Genomic DNA, 15,965 nt, shown 5'->3' with positions numbered 1-15,965 from the left:
TACTTTGGGCTTTCCTCCAGCATTAAGCTGACATGCCGCGATATAACCGAAATACTGCTAAAAGCGGCGTTAAACACAACTCACTCACTCACTCACTCTAATCAGTGTTTGAAGTAAGTGCCTGCCCGTAGGCCCGTGTCATGTGGATCTGGTGTAGGGCCTGTAGTTTCAAAGATGTGTGGGTCCTTATGACCTGCAGTAAATGTATTTGTAGATATCTGCTGCAGTTATTTAAATTAGGACCTGAAGAGTTTAGTCACATCTTCCTGAAGCAAGGGAATTAACTGACCATAAAAATCCAGTATCAACCTTTGCCAAACAAGGCTGGACTAACCAGTCTATATGCATAGTTCAGTCAAAATCGTGTCAGGAAATCGACATCCGGTTCATAAACTGACGTGCAGACTTCGGTAACTTGCAGGATTTGCAAAGCATGTATACTGTCGACAGATATTTTCCAAATATTTTCATGGTTCTGCTCAAGGTGCTCATGTGATTTGATGCACTTCGCAAAGGAAGACCCATTTTTTTAGAATATAGATCTTGATTATTGATCAGATCATCTTGACTGGGCGCCGCCATTTAGTTTGAAGAGATGGAATCGATAGGAGGGACATAGAAGGGACATAACTCAGAACAGCCACTGGTGGCACTACGATAGAGTCAAGAAATTCCTACCTTGTTCGGCAAGGGTGGAAACTGGACTTTTAAATTTAGTTAACACCCTTGCCTTGGGAAGATGGTAAAGTCAGAGCTTCCAGCTTCTAAAGTTTGGGTCCTGATGGCAGCCTGGCTTTTTCTTATTTCCAACACTGCTCTCTATGCCAGGAGAGTAATGAAGGTGTCAAGCACTGGGGCGGAGCTTGGACAGTAAACAAGAAAGGGAGGTCACTCCAACTTACAAACATGTCAATCTGCTGCCACTACCAATGATAAGTGAAACAATAAAATAGGGAATTTAATCTTTTTATTTATACTTTTAGGGATTAATGGCATACCTGCAAACCAAATATAAATTTATACATGTATAATGATTAACTTATGTTTATACTCTTCTCACCTCAGGCACCACTATCATATCTTATCATACACACTAATAATCCTAATGGAGAGTGGAATTTCGTGGTTGAATTACACGTCCTACCAAATCAAAACACCAACAAAATTTGGGAAATTTGTTCTTTGTCAATATGAATATGAGTAGGGCAGTAGCTTTTATTTCAACATTCGATTAGGAATATAACAAGTAGTATGAGTTGTGGGAATTTGAGACCGCCTCCGTGGTCTAGTGGTAGAGCGTCCGCCCGGAGAGCGGAAGGTCCAGGGTCCGATCGTCGGCCGCGTCATACCAAAAGACGTTAAAAGATGGTACTTGTTGTTATCCTGCCTAACACTCGGCATTAAGGGGCTAAATCAAGGACTGGCTTGGAGTCAGTACACTGTGTCTGAGTGGGTATTAAACTGCAGCATGCTATCTCAGTGGGCTAGCACAATAAAACTGGCATAAGTCTTGACTTGTACAAATGCACATACACATACGTCACTATATGAATAAAGTAATCTTAAACGCTTAATCACCTAACACGCTGATCCTGGTATAAACATGTTCCAGCAATAACACTAACAGCCTTTATTTGCCTGCTTCAGGAGGTAATTAATGACTAATCCAGCCTAAGGTAGTCCAGTGACTCAGACAGTGATCAGCCGATACACAAGGTATTACAGTCTAGATGCTGATTAGCGGTAATGTAGAAATTCATTCCATAATCTCCTGATGCAGACTAGCTAATCAGAAGACAGTGTATGGCGTTGGGATTCAGCACGCAGAAATAACGTGCGATACATTAGATCAGTACTCGTGTGCTATCAACATGACTTGGGACCCCACATACTGACCATTACTCCTTACCAATCTATGCAGACATTGTAACTATCAACTAATTCACATGGAAACAGACCAACATATACTATTCAACATTTGGTAAGGGCCACACCTGTGACTAAAGATGACTATCCTTAGCAATTGCTGATTAGTATATGTCAATCTTATTGTTGGGTCAATGTGAATATTGACTTCCTTAAATTTGATCTGTTTCCTTGGTAGTTAAAACTCACTCACTTCGGATAATAAAGGTTTTCTGCTAATATTCTCCTTATTTAGAAATGAAAATCAAAATATTGTGAAGTAGCCCTGGATATTCGATTTGCAAATCAGCAACTTATTTCGAAATTATAAACGGGCATTCCGTCAACCTTGTCAAATTCCACGATGACAGTTACATTATGATCATTTGCCATCACACTTTCTTGTGGAAGTATCATATTTTTGAGTCCTATAAAGCTCTCGAAACCATAGACACCAGTTTGCAGGGAGTAGATGCATAGTGTTTTTAAATATTTAACTTAAATACCGACATGTGTAAAAACTAGTGGGTAACAGAAATCTGAATACCCAGATAGAATTACTGATACCCAATAATTTTAAAATGCATGGGTAAAATACCCACCACACAAAAAGCTTATCTGGAGCTCTGATCTACATAACAGTTGTGATGTGATTACAATTCCTTGGTAAATTAAAACTCCTTCTGACAAAGAAGAGCAGAACACAAGCAGGAAGCATGACAAAATTAGCTAATGAAAACATAAAAGGACACACTTTCCTCTATTTGTTTCCTTGTCAAAATGTCTTCCATGCATTGAATTTATTTGCCCAGGGCTAGTTCACTGATTTATGATTCACCACTCTGTAAATAGCAGGGAATTTCCTTATACCGGAGTAGTGGGGTAGACTAGAGGTTAAAGCGTTCGCTGGTCACGCCGAAGACCAGGGTTCGATTCCGGACATGGGTACAATGTGTGAAGCCCATTTCTGGTGTCCCCTGCCGTGATATTGCTGGAATATTGCTAAAAGCGGCATAAAACCATACTCACTCACTCACTCCATATACCGGGTTAACGTGAATAATAATATACATGCAGGTGTTATCGATACTGAAAAAAATCCAATAACCTAATGTAAAGTAAAGTAAAGCCTGGAAGTTGTCCTTGCAGATGAACGACCAGGAAACAGACAAAACATTTCAGTGATAATTTTCAGCCCACAATACAATAATGATAATATTTACACCATCCGAAATACAAGGGAATTTATATTAATTTAGTGTTTTCTCACTTCTCTTTGTTATTGTTTTAACAAAAGATAGTCATGTATTTGGACTATATATAGCAAATGTGTTAACCTGCGGTCCTTGTGGACTATAAAGAGCCATGTTAACCTGTAGTACTTGTGGACTTTATAGAGCCATGTTAACCTGTAGTACTTGAGGACAATATAGAGCCAGTGTTAACCTGCAGTCCTTGTGGACTATATACAGCCAGTGTTAACCTGCAGTCCTTGTGGACTATATACAGCTAGTGTTAACCTTTAGTACTTGTGGACTATATAAAGCCTGTGTTAACCTGCAGTACTTGTGGACAATATACAGCCAGTGTTAACCTTTAGTACTTGTGGACTGTATATAGCCAGTGTTAACCTGCAGTACTTGTGGACTATATATAGCCAGTGTTAACCTGCGGTACTTGTGGACTATATATAGCCAGTGTTAACCTGCAGTCCTTGTGGATTATATATAGCCAGTGTTAACCTGCGGTCCTTGTGGACTATATACAGCCAGTGTTAACCTGCGGTCCTTGTGGACTATATACAGCCAGTGTTAACCTGCGGTCCTTGTGGACTATATATAGCCAGTGTTAACCTGCGGTCCTTGTGGACTATATACAGCCAGTGTTAACCTGCAGTCCTTGTGGACTATATATAGCCAGTGTTAACCTGCGGTACTTGTGGACTATAAACAGCCAGTGTTAACCTGCGGTCCTTTTGGACTATATATAGCCAGTGTTAACCTGCGGTGCTTGTGGACTATATACAGCCAGTGTTAACCTGCAGTACTTGTGGATTATATATAGCCAGTGTTACCCTGTAGTGCGTGTGGACTATATATAGCCAGTGTTAACCTGCAGTCCTTGTGGACAATATACAGCCAGTGTCAACCTGCGGTCCTTGTGGACTATATATAGCCAGTGTTAACCTGCAGTACTTGTGGACTATATACAGCCAGTGTCAACCTGCAGTATTTGTGGACTATATAGAGCCAGTGTTAACCTGAGGTCCGATTGGACTATATATAGCCAGTGTTAACCTGAGGTCCTTGTGGACTATATACAGCCAGTGTTAACCTGCAGTCCTTGTGGACTATATATAGCCAGTGTTAACCTGCGTTCCTTGTGGACTATATACAGCCAGTGTTAACCTGCAGTCCTTGTGGCCTATATACAGCCAGTATTAACCTGCGGTCCTTGTGGACTATATATAGCCAGTGTTAACCTTTAGTACTTGTGGACTATATACAGCCAGTGTCAACCTGCAGTCCTTGTGGACTATATACAGCCAGTGTTAACCTGCGGTCCTTGTGGACTATATATAGCCAGTGTTAACCTGCAGTACTTGTGGATTATATATAGCCAGTGTTAACCTGCAGTCCTTGTGGACTATATATAGCCAGTGTTAACCTGCAGTACTTGTGGACTATATACAGCCAGTGTTAACCTGCAGTACTTGTGGACTATATACAGCCAGTGTTAACCTGCAGTACTTGTGGACTATATACAGCCAGTGTTAACCTGCAGTACTTGTAGACTATATACAGCCAGTGTTAACCTGTAGTGCTTGTGGACTGTATATAGCCAGTGTTAACCTGCAGTACTTGTGGACTATATATAGCCAGTGTTAACCTGCAGTACTTGTGGACTATATACAGCCAGTGTTAACCTGCAGTACTTGTGGACTATATATAGCCAGTGTTAACCTGCGGTCCTTGTGGACTATATATAGCCAGTGTTAACCTGCAGTCCTTGTGGCCTATATACAGCCAGTGTTAACCTGCGGTCCTTATGGACTATATATAGCCAGTGTTAACCTGCAGTACTTGTGGACTATATAGAGCCAGTGTCAACCTGCAGTACTTGTGGACTATATACAGCCAGTGTTAACCTGCGGTCCTTGTGGACTATATATAGCCAGTGTTAACCTGCAGTACTTGTGGACTATATATAGCCAGTGTTAACCTGCAGTGCTTGTGGACTATATACAGCCAGTGTTAACCTGCGTTCCTTGTGGACTATATATAGCCAGTGTTAACCTGCAGTACTTGTGGACTATATATAGCCAGTGTTAACCTGCGGTCCTTGTGGACTATATACAGCCGGTGTTAACCTGCGGTCCTTGTGGGCTATATATAGCCAGTGTTAACCTGCAGTACTTGTGGACTATATATAGCCAGTGTTAACCTGCAGTCCTTGTGGACTATATACAGCCAGTGTTAACCTGTAGTCCTTGTGGCCTATATACAGCCAGTGTTAACCTGTAGTCCTTGTGGACTATATACAGCCAGTGTTAACCTGCAGTACTTGTGGACAATATACAGCAAGTGTTAACCTGTAGTCCTTGTGGACTATATATAGCCAGTGTTAACCTGCAGTACTTGTGGACTATATAGAGCCAGTGTTAACCTGTAGTCCTTGTGGACTATATACAGCCAGTGTTAACCTGTAGTCCTTGTGGACTATATACAGCAAGTGTTAACCTGTAGTGCTTGTGGACTATATAGAGCCAGTGTTAACCTGTAGTCCTTGTGGACTATATACAGCAAGTGTTAACCTGTAGTGCTTGTGGACTATATAGAGCCAGTGTTAACCTGCAGTACTTGTGGACTATATACAGCCAGTGTTAACCTGCAGTACTTGTGGACTATATACAGCCAGTGTTAACCTGTAGTGCTTGTGGACTATATACAGCCAGTGTTAACCTGTAGTCCTTGTGGACTATATACAGCTAGTGTTAACCTGCATTACTTATGGACTGTATACAGCCAGTGTTAACCTGCAGTCCTTGTGGACTATATACAGCCAGTGTTAACCTGCAGTCCTTGTGGACTATATACAGCCAGTGTTAACCTGCAGTACTTGTGGACAATATACAGCCAGTGTTAACCTGCGGTCCTTTTGGACAATATATAGCCAGTGTCAACCTGCAGTCCTTGTGGACTATATACAGCCAGTGTTAACCTGCAGTCCTTGTGGACTATACACAGCCAGTGTTAACCTGCAGTATTTGTGGACTATATAGAGCTAGTGTTAACCTGCAGTACTTGTGGACAATATACAGCCAGTGTTAACCTGCAGTACTTGTGGACTATATACAGCCAGTGTTAACCTGTGGCCCTTGTGGACTATATACAGCCAGTGTTAACCTGCATTACTTGTGGACTGTATACAGCCAGTGTTAACCTGCAGTCCTTGTGGACTATATACAGCCAGTGTTAACCTGAAGTCCTTGTGGACAATATACAGCCAGTGTTAACCTGCAGTACTTGTGGACAATATACAGCCAGTGTTAACCTGCGGTCCTTTTGGACAATATATAGCCAGTGTCAACCTGCAGTCCTTGTGGACAATATACAGCCAGTGTTAACCTGTAGTCCTTGTGGACTATATACAGCCTGTTTTAACCTGCAGTCCTTGTGGACTATATACAGCCAGTGTTAACCTGCAGTACTTGTGGACTATATACAGCCTGTGTTAACCTGCAGTACTTGTGGACTATATACAGCCAGTGTTAACCTGCAGTACTTGAGGACTATATATAGCCAGTGTTAACCTGCAGTACTTGTGGACTATATACAGCCAGTGTTAACCTGTAGTACTTGTGGCTTATAAACAGCCAGTGTTAACGTTTAGTACTTGTGGACTGTATATAGCCAGTGTTAACCTGTAGTACTTGTGGACTATATATAGCCAGTGTTAACCTGCAGTACTTGTGGACTATATATAGCCAGTGTTAACCTGCAGTCCTTGTGGACAATATACAGCTAGTGTTAACCTGCGTTCCTTGTGGACTATATACAGCCAGTGTTAACCTGTAGTACTTGTGGCTTATAAACAGCCAGTGTTAACGTTTAGTACTTGTGGACTGTATATAGCCAGTGTTAACCTGCAGTACTTGTGGACAATATACAGCCAGTGTCAACCTGCAGTACTTGTGGACTATATACAGCCAGTGTTAACCTGTGGCCCTTGTGGACTATATACAGCCAGTGTTAACCTGCATTCATTGTGGACTGTATACAGCCAGTGTTAACCTGCAGTCCTTGTGGACTATATACAGCCAGTGTTAACCTGAAGTCCTTGTGGACAATATACAGCCAGTGTTAACCTGCAGTACTTGTGGACAATATACAGCCAGTGTTAACCTGCGGTCCTTTTGGACTATATATAGCCAGTGTCAACCTGCAGTCCTTGTGGACAATATACAGCCAGTGTTAACCTGTAGTCCTTGTGGACAATATACAGCCTGTTTTAACCTGCAGTCCTTGTGGACTATATACAGCCAGTGTTAACCTGCAGTACTTGTGGACTATATACAGCCTGTGTTAACCTGCAGTACTTGTGGACTATATATAACCAGTGTTAACCTGCAGTCCTTGTGGACTATATATAGCCAGTGTTAACCTGCAGTCCTTGTGGACAATATACAGCCAGTGTTAACCTGCAGTACTTGTGGACTATATACAGCCAGTGTTAACCTGCAGTACTTGTGGACTATATATAGCCAGTGTTAACCTGTAGTACTTGTGGATTATATACAGCCAGTGTTAACCTGCAGTCCTTGTGGACTATATACAGCCAGTGTTAACCTGCAGTACTTGTGGACAATATACAGCCAGTGTTAACCTGAAGTCCTTATGGACTATATATAGCCAGTGTTAACCTTTAGTACTTGTGGACTGTATATAGCCAGTGTTAACCTGCAGTACTTGTGGACTATATACAGCCAGTGTTAACCTGCAGTACTTGTGGACTATATATAGCCAGTGTTAACCTGCAGTACTTGTGGACTATATACAGCCAGTGTTAACCTGTAGTACTTGTGGCTTATAAACAGCCAGTGTTAACGTTTAGTACTTGTGGACTGTATATAGCCAGTGTTAACCTGTAGTACTTGTGGACTATATATAGCCAGTGTTAACCTGCAGTACTTGTGGACTATATACAGCCTGTTTCAACCTGCAGTCCTTGTGGACTATATACAGCCAGTGTTAACCTGCAGTACTTGTGGACTATATACAGCCTGTGTTAACCTGCAGTACTTATGGACTATATATAACCAGTGTTAACCTGAAGTCCTTGTGGACTATATATAGCCAGTGTTAACCTGCAGTCCTTGTGGACAATATACAGCCAGTGTTAACCTGCAGTACTTGTGGACTATATACAGCCAGTGTTAACCTGCAGTACTTGTGGACTATATATAGCCAGTGTTAACCTGCAGTCCTTGTGGACAATATACAGCCAGTGTTAACCTGCAGTACTTGTGGACTATATACAGCCAGTGTTAACCTGCAGTACTTGTGGACTATATATAGCCAGTGTTAACCTGTAGTACTTGTGGATTATATACAGCCAGTGTTAACCTGCAGTCCTTATGGACTATATACAGCCAGTGTTAACCTGCAGTACTTGTGGACTATATATAGCCAGTGTTAACCTGTAGCTCTTGTGGATTATATACAGCCAGTGTTAACCTGCAGTCCTTGTGGACTATATACAGCCAGTGTTAACCTGCAGTACTTGTGGACTATATACAGCCAGTGTTAACCTGCAGTCCTTGTGGACTATATACAGCCAGTGTTAACCTGCAGTACTTGTGGACTATATAGAGCCAGTGTTAACCTGAAGTCCTTATGGACTATATATAGCCAGTGTTAACCTTTAGTACTTGTGGACTGTATATAGCCAGTGTTAACCTGCAGTACTTGTGGACTATATATAGCCAGTGTTAACCTTTAGTACTTGTGGACTGTATATAGCCAGTGTTAACCTGCAGTACTTGTGGACTATATACAGCCAGTGTTAACCTGCAGTCCTTATGGACTGTATACAGCCAGTGTTAACCTGCAGTCCTTATGGACTATATACAGCCAGTGTTAACCTGCAGTACTTGTGGACTATATACAGCCAGTGTTAACCTGCAGTACTTGTGGACTATATACAGCCAGTGTCAACCTGCAGTACTTGTGGACTATACACAGCCAGTGTTAACCTGCAGTACTTGTGGACTATATAGAGCCAGTGTTAACCTGAAGTCCTTATGGACTATATATAGCCAGTGTTAACCTTTAGTACTTGTGGACTGTATATAGCCAGTGTTAACCTGCAGTACTTGTGGACTATATACAGCCAGTGTTAACCTGCAGTACTTGTGGACTATATATAGCCAGTGTTAACCTGCAGTACTTGTGGACTATATACAGCCAGTGTTAACCTGTAGTACTTGTGGCTTATAAACAGCCAGTGTTAACGTTTAGTACTTGTGGACTGTATATAGCCAGTGTTAACCTGTAGTACTTGTGGACTATATATAGCCAGTGTTAACCTGCAGTACTTGTGGACTATATATAGCCAGTGTTAACCTGCAGTCCTTGTGGACAATATACAGCCAGTGTTAACCTGCAGTCCTTGTGGACAATATACAGCTAGTGTTAACCTGCGTTCCTTGTGGACTATATACAGCCAGTGTTAACCTGTAGTACTTGTGGCTTATAAACAGCCAGTGTTAATGTTTAGTACTTGTGGACTGTATATAGCCAGTGTTAACCTGTAGTACTTGTGGACAATATACAGCCAGTGTCAACCTGCAGTACTTGTGGACTATATACAGCCAGTGTTAACCTGCAGTCCTTGTGGACTATATACAGCCAGTGTTAACCTGCATTCATTGTGGACTGTATACAGCCAGTGTTAACCTGCAGTCCTTGTGGACTATATACAGCCAGTGTTAACCTGAAGTCCTTGTGGACAATATACAGCCAGTGTTAACCTGCAGTACTTGTGGACAATATACAGCCAGTGTTAACCTGCGGTCCTTTTGGACTATATATAGCCAGTGTCAACCTGCAGTCCTTGTGGACAATATACAGCCAGTGTTAACCTGTAGTCCTTGTGGACAATATACAGCCTGTTTTAACCTGCAGTCCTTGTGGACTATATACAGCCAGTGTTAACCTGCAGTACTTGTGGACTATATACAGCCTGTGTTAACCTGCAGTACTTGTGGACTATATATAACCAGTGTTAACCTGCAGTCCTTGTGGACTATATATAGCCAGTGTTAACCTGCAGTCCTTGTGGACAATATACAGCCAGTGTTAACCTGCAGTACTTGTGGACTATATACAGCCAGTGTTAACCTGCAGTACTTGTGGACTATATATAGCCAGTGTTAACCTGTAGTACTTGTGGATTATATACAGCCAGTGTTAACCTGCAGTCCTTATGGACTATATACAGCCAGTGTTAACCTGCAGTACTTGTGGACTATATATAGCCAGTGTTAACCTGTAGTACTTGTGGATTATATACAGCCAGTGTTAACCTGCAGTCCTTGTGGACTATATACAGCCAGTGTTAACCTGCAGTACTTGTGGACAATATACAGCCAGTGTTAACCTGAAGTCCTTATGGACTATATATAGCCAGTGTTAACCTTTAGTACTTGTGGACTGTATATAGCCAGTGTTAACCTGCAGTACTTGTGGACTATATACAGCCAGTGTTAACCTGCAGTACTTGTGGACTATATATAGCCAGTGTTAACCTGCAGTACTTGTGGACTATATACAGCCAGTGTTAACCTGTAGTACTTGTGGCTTATAAACAGCCAGTGTTAACGTTTAGTACTTGTGGACTGTATATAGCCAGTGTTAACCTGTAGTACTTGTGGACTATATATAGCCAGTGTTAACCTGCAGTACTTGTGGACTATATACAGCCTGTTTTAACCTGCAGTCCTTGTGGACTATATACAGCCAGTGTTAACCTGCAGTACTTGTGGACTATATACAGCCTGTGTTAACCTGCAGTACTTATGGACTATATATAACCAGTGTTAACCTGAAGTCCTTGTGGACTATATATAGCCAGTGTTAACCTGCAGTCCTTGTGGACAATATACAGCCAGTGTTAACCTGCAGTACTTGTGGACTATATACAGCCAGTGTTAACCTGCAGTACTTGTGGACTATATATAGCCAGTGTTAACCTGTAGTACTTGTGGATTATATACAGCCAGTGTTAACCTGCAGTCCTTATGGACTATATACAGCCAGTGTTAACCTGCAGTACTTGTGGACTATATACAGCCAGTGTTAACCTGCAGTACTTGTGGACTATATATAGCCAGTGTTAACCTGTAGTACTTGTGGATTATATACAGCCAGTGTTAACCTGCAGTCCTTATGGACTATATACAGCCAGTGTTAACCTGCAGTACTTGTGGACTATATATAGCCAGTGTTAACCTGTAGTACTTGTGGATTATATACAGCCAGTGTTAACCTGCAGTCCTTGTGGACTATATACAGCCAGTGTTAACCTGCAGTACTTGTGGACTATATACAGCCAGTGTTAACCTGAAGTCCTTATGGACTATATATAGCCAGTGTTAACCTTTAGTACTTGTGGACTGTATATAGCCAGTGTTAACCTGCAGTACTTGTGGACTATATACAGCCAGTGTTAACCTGCAGTACTTGTGGACTATATATAGCCAGTGTTAACCTGCAGTACTTGTGGACTATATACAGCCAGTGTTAACCTGTAGTACTTGTGGCTTATAAACAGCCAGTGTTAACGTTTAGTACTTGTGGACTGTATATAGCCAGTGTTAACCTGTAGTACTTGTGGACTATATATAGCCAGTGTTAACCTGCAGTACTTGTGGACTATATATAGCCAGTGTTAACCTGCAGTCCTTGTGGACAATATACAGCCAGTGTTAACCTGCGTTCCTTGTGGACTATATATAGCCAGTGTTAACCTGTAATGCTTGTGGACTATATACAGCCAGTGTTTCCTCCCACAGTGGATAAAGTAACTGGAGAGGCAATTAAAAATAATGTATACATGAGTTGTCTACCTTGATCAATGTTGATGTGACCATCTGTATTATGCATCATCTGTAACAGGATGAAATATATATGTAAGTATGAATAATTGAATATCCTGGTTTAAATTTAGGTAAATTTGGTAAAACAACGCCAGGATGAAGTTGAGGTCACTGTGACCTTGTATAACCTCACTGCTTCATATAAGATGATGGTTTTTTTATTAACGCCGCACTAATGTCATGATTTAAACATGCATACAAATTGTTTGTTTGTTTTTGTTTGTTTATTTATTTGTTTAATGCCACTCTAAGCAATATTCAAGCTATACGACCGCAGTCTGTAAATAATCGAGTCTGGACCAGACAATCCAGTGATTGACATCATGAGCAAAGATCCACCCTGAGACATTACGGTGTCACAACATTGGCCTTGTAAGAGGCGACTAACGGGATGGGATGGTCAGGCTCTCTGACTCGGTTGATGCATGTCATCGTATCCCAATTGTGTAGATCGATGCTCATGTTGTCAATCACTGGATTGTCTGGTCCAGATTCGGCGATTATTTACAGACTGCTGTCATACAGCTGGAATATTGCTGAGTGCAGCATTAAACAACAAACAAACAAACAATTTGTATGCAACATCAACTCATGACACAACGGATCAATAAAATGCAAACAGGATATTTGTATTTTTTTCGTCAGATAACATGTTAATCTCATCAAATCACACAGAAAAGCTGATATGTTCATGACTTGCATCTGTCAAAATATCATCTTTGTCAGGTGACTCACTCAACACTCAGATGTTGCACTACTTATAGCAATATTTCATCAATATCACCGTGGGCAACACAAGAAATTGGTTTCACACATTGCACCCGTCTGGGAACTCAGCCTTCTGAGTCATGATCGGGCGGTTTAATCACCAGGCCACTTCACTGGATGAGATAAACATGTCATTTATTATAAACAGTAATCTTCTATGCATTGTTTTTCCTTATAGATCTTCAGAATTTTTCCATGAAAACTATTGTTTCACAGAGCCAAAATAGAATGTTTCTTTCCCTTAGAGCATGTAGAGTAAGTGTGATACACATATCAAATTTATATTTTCAGCCGAGCCGAGCTGAGCCGAGCCAAGACGAAATGAAACATGAAACATACAATATTAACAGCATTAAAAGGTCACATGAAACAAAAGCTGCAGGTATTGGGTTAAAAAGCTAGGATTTAAAACTTGTTTGAAAGTGATATGCAAACTGCAATAAAAGAGGTCTTGAATCATTTAAATTTAATTTCGGAATGAGATATATTTGTGCAGATGGTAAAACAGAATAACAAGAGATGGATTGTGTAAATTTCGTGAGGCTAAATTCACCAGAAATATATGATATATGTTGATTTTAAGCTGCAGAAGATTGTCATCACACAACTTGAATAATATAGCTATATCTTGTTTGCAGGTTTCCTGGTTGTCAAACAATATACTGCTAAGTTGTGTCATACCAAACTATCTTTGTTGTTAGGTCTCATTTTGAAGCCTGGACTGAACCTAGGAAGACGAGGCAGGCTTTGACTGTGTCATGTCATGTCATGGGACGGCTGACAAGCAGAATTCACACAAGGCAGGTAGGTGTAAGTTATTTACTCCAGGGCCTTAGATTTTACAACCTCTGCCATCTGCTTTAGGTTTTGGTTTGGTTTGTTGTTTTACGCCGCACTCAGCAATATTCCAGCTATGTGACATCAGTCTGTAAATAATCGAGTCTGGACCACCAGACAATCCAGTGATTGACATCTTGAGCATCGATCCATGCAATTGGGATGGATGACATGTTTCAACCAGCGAGCCTGACCACCCGAAGCTGTTAGTCGCCACTTACAACAAGCATAGTCGCCTTTTACGGCAAGGTGGGTTGCTGAAGACCTGTTACTCTGGAATTACATCTGCTTTAGGCCACCAGGCATATTTCCTGGGATATCTTTGGTTATGTAGAGAGGAATGCCTGAGTAACTCTCCATTCCTTAAACAAAATGGAGTTGAGTCCTCTCAGACTCATTATTTTTAAGGAACGGAGAGTTACGAGTGAGTGAGTGAGTGAGTTGGGTTTTACGCCGCTTTTAGCAGTATTCCAGCAATATCACGGCGGGGCACACCAGAAAATGGGCATGGGTTGTACCCATGTGGTGAATCGAACACTGGTCTTTGGCGTGATGAGCGAACGCTTTAACCACTAGGCTACCCTGTGCCCCTACTTAAAACACATCTCTACTCCTACACTTTGCCATTGTGAAGAGCATAAAACATGTATTGGAAACAACAGCTTGCGACGGAGCACGTGCAACAGCGGTTGAGAACACAATCAACTCTCCATTCCTGAAAAATAATGGAGCGCTCAAACAATAACATGATGTCACAGATGTGTTTTAATAATATTGAATATATATAATGAACATCATTTAAGGGAACCCCTGTCATTTCACCTGTAAGAATGACGTGGCCATCTTTGTTGCACGAGATGCAGTTACTGAATGCGAATAGCAAAACTGCTCAACATTGGACATTGCACACATAACCATGTGACACATCCAGGTTACTCGCATGAGCCAATGAGTCACAACCACATGGTTCATTGATCAGGTTCAATGAAAAGTTGCACGCAACAGGCATGATCAATACTGGCCAAACACAGGATGCAGTAAATCTAAAAACACAAGGGAATGCATCTGACTGTGGCACTCAAATACATCAGACAACAGTACGCCCAGTTTGGAGGTCTTCAACAGCGGCATTGTAGAAACACTATGTTTTCTGATGAATCGAGTGGTTATTGCTACGCATTACAGAATGAAGCAATATTCCAACAATATCATGGCGGGGGACACCAGAAATGAGAGGAATGCAGGAATGGAGGTCGTCAACAGCGGCGTTGTTTTCTGATGAATCGATTATGGTTACACTTTACAGATGGTAGTCAACACGTTAGGAGATGGCATGGAGAGAGGTCCAAGATTATTGCACTTATATAGCGCTGACATGCACGTGTATGTGTGTGTGGCTGCTTGTACTAGTCCAGACTGATGCCGATTTATAGTGCTAGCTCACTGAGATACCATGTCGCAGTATACTGACTATGAGCTGACCAGTCCTTGCCGAGCGGCAGACAGGGTAACAACAAGTACCATCTTCTAATGTCTTTTGGTTTGACGCGGCTGGGGATCGAACCCTTGACCTTCCGCTCTCCAGGTGGACGCTCTACCATTAGACCACGGAGGCGGTCAGATGGCATGGAAAGAGGTATGATCTGGTAGCAGACCAACAGCTCGATAGGTACGGTGGCGGCGGCGTCATGATCTCAGCTGACATCACATACTACAACTGGACAGATTGGATGATCGCGTAAAGCAACTAGACCAGGCAATGTAATGTGGACGTAATGTTACATCCAGTGGTAATCCCATCTGCCCAGTGTGAAGGTCAGAACTAGGAGTTTTGAGGATGACAATGGAAGTCTTCACAGAACCCGTGTTGCAGTCGACTGTCTGAGACAGCACAGTGTCACAACATTTGCCTGGCCAGCCGTGACCATGCTTGTTGTAAAAGGGGACTATGCTTGTCGTAAAACACGAATATGCTTGTCATAAAACACGACTATGCTTGTCGTAAAACGAGACTATGCTTGTCGTAAAACGAGACTATGCTTGTCGTAACAGGCAACCAATGGGATCTGGTGGTCAGACTCTCGTTGACTTGGTTGATGCATGTCATCGTATCCCAATTGCGTGGATCAATGCTCATGATGTCAATCACTGGATTGTCTGATCCAGGATCAATTATTTACAGACCGCTGTCATATGGCTAAAATATTTCTGAGTGCGGTGTTAAACAGTTAACAAGCAAACAGACAAACACATGATGCATGAATTCTGCATATTATTTTGACATGATTTTTCTCAA

At 41.7% G+C, this 15,965-nt stretch overlaps 1 long non-coding RNA gene across 1 annotated transcript in view; it reads right to left on the bottom strand.

Moving 5' to 3' along the window:
- LOC139458443 (uncharacterized) overlaps positions 1 to 15,965 on the bottom strand; it is a 47,855-nt gene that overhangs the window by 21,880 nt on the left and 10,010 nt on the right. Inside the window, exon 2 of the long non-coding RNA XR_011652673.1 lies at positions 12,035 to 12,074. This is a non-coding gene — a long non-coding RNA (uncharacterized lncRNA). The remainder of the gene's footprint in view (positions 1 to 12,034; positions 12,075 to 15,965) is intronic.

Source organism: Haliotis cracherodii, unplaced genomic scaffold (assembly GCF_022045235.1).
Source record: "Haliotis cracherodii isolate W230 unplaced genomic scaffold, xgHalCrac1.p SCAF_12, whole genome shotgun sequence".
Lineage (NCBI taxonomy): Eukaryota > Metazoa > Mollusca > Gastropoda > Lepetellida > Haliotidae > Haliotis > Haliotis cracherodii.
The sequence above is the reverse complement of the archived record's forward strand: the minus strand, read 5'-3'. Positions and strand labels throughout refer to the sequence as shown.